The sequence below is a fragment of the Anser cygnoides genome, chromosome 7, assembly GCF_040182565.1.
Source record: "Anser cygnoides isolate HZ-2024a breed goose chromosome 7, Taihu_goose_T2T_genome, whole genome shotgun sequence".
Classification (NCBI taxonomy): Eukaryota; Metazoa; Chordata; class Aves; order Anseriformes; family Anatidae; genus Anser; species Anser cygnoides.
The window spans coordinates 39,505,429-39,510,137 of NC_089879.1; the positions used below are offsets into that span (position 1 = coordinate 39,505,429).

A 4,709-nucleotide genomic window follows, 5' to 3' on the forward strand; every position below is an offset into this window, starting at 1 on the left:
AGGGTTGTGGTTAGAGTTGTTACGGTTAAAGAGAATAAGGATTTTAGGGTAAGGGGATCAAGGTTGTGGGAATAAAAATGTTTTTGCACAGAGTTACATCGTTTAGAGGGAAGGAAGGTGGTATTGATATATGCTTGCAGTGATAAGAAAGCTTAACAGACAACCTTGTAAAATGCAGACAACCAGAATCCTTAGAGCAATTGGGTGGAAATCACGGTGTAAGAAACATTACCACCTCAAAGAGGAAAACAGTCAAGAAAAAAATAAAATTGACTAGTAACAGGCCAGCAGCTGTGTATTTTCTGTGAAGCACTGGATAGATCGTGAACATGGATTACTCAGTCAATGGGGAAACTGGGGAGGGTCCTGGTCACCGAGAGGAAAAAAAAAATTATATAAACTGTGTTATGGAACTAGTAGGTGGCTTGTGGGACGCCTGCCATTGCAATCGTGAATAAAAATGCTACCTCACTGAGATACTTGCCTGAGCCTATGGTATTGGTTACAGAGTGTTTCTAATAAGGTGTTAGGGTTTTAAGGTTTCAGGGCTAAGGCACTAGGGTTGGGTTTCAGGGTTAGGGTTTCCAGGGTTTAGGGTTAGGATTTTAAGGTTGTTAGGGTTGGAGTTATAAGGGTTAGGGTTTGGGGGTTAGTGTGTTAAGGTTTTAAAGTATTTTGTGGTTTTAGTGTTGATAGGGTTTTTAGGGTTAGGGTCTTAGGGTTTTAGTTATGGTCAGGTATTTAGGGTTAGGGTTTTAAGGTCTTTTTTTTTTTTTTTTAAGGTTAGGGTCTCCAGCGTTAGGGCTTTGAGAATCTTTACGTTTTGGGTTAGGGTTTAGAGGGTCTTAATTTTTAGGGTTAGGGCTTTTAGGCGTAGGTCTAGTGTGGTAAATTTTATCGGGTTAGGACTGTAAGGGTTTTTAGGGTTAGGGTTTCTAGGGTTTTTTGGGGTAGGGGTTAGGGTTAGATCCGTGGGAGCCGTAGTGTTAGGGGTCAGGGTTCTTAGGGGTAAGGCCCAATATTAGGGTGGAAGGCCAAACTAAGGGGGGAGCCCCCCCCAAAACTGAAGGGTCGAAGCCCCAATTTAGGGGAAGAAACGTCAAAATTGTGGGGTCCCCCAAAATAGGGCGGAAGAGCTCTTAATATTGGGGGAAACCCAAAAAAGGAGGGTGGGGGACTCTAAAATTGGGGGGACCCCCCCAAATTGGTTGTGTCCCCCCCAAAATCGGTTGTGTCCCCCCCAAATTAGGGGAGGAACCCCCAAAATTGGGTGGGCGAACCCCCAAATTGGGGGGAAGAAGACTTAAATGGAAGTGTGAAATTCCAGAATTGAATGTGGACCCCCCAGAACAGTCTTCAGGGGTTTAGTGTGGTAAATTTTATCGGGTTAGGGCTGTAAGGGTTTTTAGGGTTAGGGTTTCTAGGGTTTGTTGGGGTAGGGGTTAGGGTTAGATCCGTGGTTGCCATAGGCTTAGGGGTCAAGGTTCTTAGGGGTTAGGCCTAATATTAGGGCAGAAGGCCAAAATAAGAGGGGAGGAGCCCACCCAAAATTGAAGGGTTGAAGCCCAAAGTTAGGGGAAGGAACGTCAAAATTGTGGGGTCCCCCAAAATTGAGCGGAAGAGCTCTTAATATTGGGGGAAACCCAAAAAAGGAGGGTGGGGGACTCTAAAATTGGTTGTGTCCCCCCCAAAATTGGTTGTGTCCCCCCCAAAATTGGTTGTGTCCCCCCCAATTAGGGGAGGAACCCCCAAAATTGGGTGGGCGAACCCCCATATTGGGGGGGAAGAACACTTAAATGGAAGTGTGAAATTCCAGAATTGAATGTGGACCCCCCAGAACAGTCTTCAGGGGTTTAGTGTGGTAAATTTTATCGGGTTAGGGCTGCAAGGGTTTTTAGGGTTAGGGTTTCTAGGGTTTGTTGGGGTAGGGGTTAGGGTTAGATCCGTGGTTGCCATAGGCTTAGGGGTCAAGGTTCTTAGGGGTTAGGCCTAATATTAGGGCGGAAGGCCAAAATAAGAGGGGGGGAGCCCCCCCCAAAATCGAAGGGTTGAAGCCCAAAGTTAGGGGAAGGAACGGCCAAATTGTGGGGTCCCCCAAAATTGGGCGGAAGAACTCTTTAATATTAGGGGGGAACCCAAAAAAGGAGGGTGGGGGACTCTACAATTGGGGGGGACCCCCAAAATTGGTCGGGTCCCCCCAAATTAGGGGAGGAACCCCCAAAATTGGGTGGGTGAACCCCCAAATTGGGGGGAAGAAGACTTAAATGGAAGTGTGAAATTCCAGAATTGAATGTGGACCCCCCCCAGACCTGGGGAGGAATCCCCAAACTTGGGGGGGACCCCCAAAATTGGGGTTAAAGCCCCAGATCCCGGGGAGCTAAGCCCCAAATTAAGGGAAGGAACCTCAAACATGTGGTGAGAACCCCAACATTGGGGGAAAGAACCTTAATATTAGGGTGGCAGGCCAAGAAAGGATGGTGGGGGCCTCCAAAATTGTGGGGGGCTTGGAATTGGGGGGAATCCCCAAAATGGAGGGGGAACCCCAAAAGTGGGGGGGGGGGCGAAGCACCAAATTAGGGGAAGGAACCCCAAAATTGCGGGGAAGAACTCTGAAATGGAGAGCTGAAAACCCGAAATTGAGGGGAAACCCCCCAAAACGGCGGGAAAACCCTCCATAAACACGAAACCGGTAATGTAACAGAGCAAAAAATGGCGTCCTACGGCAAGGTGCGAGGCTCAATTTTCTGGGGAGTGCTGGGAAATGTAGTTCTTGGCCACCGGGTTTCCGGGAGTCCATATTGTTTTCCCAGAGCATGCCGGGAGATGTAGTTCTCGGACACTGGGCTTCCGGGAGGCCATGTTGGTTTCCCATCTTTGCTAGACTCCGGGTGCTCTGGCTTCACAGAGAAACCCCCAAACTGAAAAATGTACCTGCTAATATATTGGGCTCTAAATGTAGCCCTGGGTTAATTGAATAACAATCCCTGGGTAAGATTGAAGTGCAGGAGGGGTTGGCTACGGTTTTAAGAGCCGGTTTGCAGAAAAGGGATTTCCCGTTAAGAAATGGCATATACTGATTGTTCTCTTCCTTGCTCTGCCAAGACCTCAAGCACATCTTGGAAGCCAGGCAGAATCCGTGGAGCCAATGGAGTTCTCAAGCTCGACTTCAGCTTCTTCCCAGCTAGAAGAAGCAAGGACACGCCGGCTGAGTTCCACAGGCAACGCGCCCGTATCTGTAGACGAGGATTTAGAGATGCTACTTTGGGAACTCTCAGACGGCATACTGGAAGCCGAGCTCGACTTGGACCCAGGGAAGGATGAGGATGACCTCCTCCTTGAGCTTTCCAAGATGATTGATGATTGAACTGCATAGTCCTATGGTATATTAAAAAAAAAAAAAAAAAAAAAAAAAAAAGAAAACAACTCTTCTTCTTGTTGGATACCCTGAGGTGATCCTTTTTCTAACTGAGGCTTTGCAATGAGACTTAAAGCACAGTTGGAACTGGTAGAAATTGGCAGGATCTGCACTCAGTTGTCCTAAGTTTTCCTGCTGGTCAGAGTTAAGGTCTTGTGCATGGTTCCGTAACTATAGGTGGCTACCTTTGATATCAAGAGGACAAAGCACTTGTTTCTTTTGGCACAGAAAGATGTCCATCGGCACGCTGTGGTGGCTGTGAATTGACGTAGTGATGGAGCGATGCTCTGAAGGCTTAAACGGAAAGCTTCTTCCTTCCGCCCCCCTTGGCACAGCTCGATGTTGGGCACATTGTGAAGCCTGGGTGTTCTGATTTCTCGGACAGTTGATACCCAAATCCCGGAGTTACTATGTCAACTCTTGACTTTTATTTGTGTATGCCATTGTTTTGACTGTAATCTTTTCAGATGATGAAGCTGTAGGGGCGGGAGGGAGCAAAATAATTATTCTAGCGTTGTGGACCAAACATGCTGCCAGGAGTGGTGGTGGTGGGGTCAGCCCACCCGGCCTTACTTTCAATTATCAGGGATGATAAAATGGTGTGAAAAGCAGCAGCTCTGCGATACGGCTACGCTACCCCCACTCCCTTCTCTTGTGCTGTACCAAAGTTCCCCCAAGCTTTGGTTGGTGCTTTTTGCTGGTGACAGTAGGACTCCAGGGCGAGTAGTCGGGACTCTCCTGCAGTAACTGGGTCAATTAAGGGTTGGTTTAAGTGCCTCCTGGTTTTTAAAATTGCTCCCCTGAGCTGCTGGCTCTGCTGCCTGCTACAGCAAATGTTCGGGTGCCATCAGCGTCGCACTTGGGCGTGGGCACTGACCCTGCGGAGGAGAGCTGAGACTCGCGTGTATTGTGTACCCTGCCGCCAGTGATCGTTTTCCCCTAGCAGATCTATTTTGAATCATTTCCCTAAATTTTAGAGGAACTTTAGGCTCTTTGTGCTATGATTTGTGAAGCTGTAGGGGCCCTCAGGCATTTGCTGCTGGCAGAGGAAAACCGCTTGTCGAATTTGTTGTAAATACTTTCTGTTTGGACAACAACGCCTGTGTGTGTGTGTGTGTGTGTGTGTGTGTGTGTGCGTGCTTTGACGACCCCCTGCGACGCCCCAGCTCCGCGAGGGAAGCTTTGAAGCGGCTCTGGGAAAACCTCTGCGGAAGAAACCGCTGCTAGTGACTTGCGGAAAAGGGACTCCACAATCAGTGAGATTGTAAAGTAGGTATGTTTATTCAGCGCTGGG

General features: G+C 48.2%; 1 long non-coding RNA gene across 1 annotated transcript; it reads left to right on the forward strand.

Annotated features, from left to right (window-relative positions):
- Window positions 1-1,871: 1,871 nt before the first annotated feature.
- LOC136791314 (uncharacterized) lies at window positions 1,872-3,423 on the forward strand. Its single transcript, XR_010833023.1, has 2 exons — window positions 1,872-2,988; window positions 3,103-3,423. It is a non-coding gene; the product is annotated as an uncharacterized lncRNA (long non-coding RNA).
- Window positions 3,424-4,709: the final 1,286 nt, after the last annotated feature.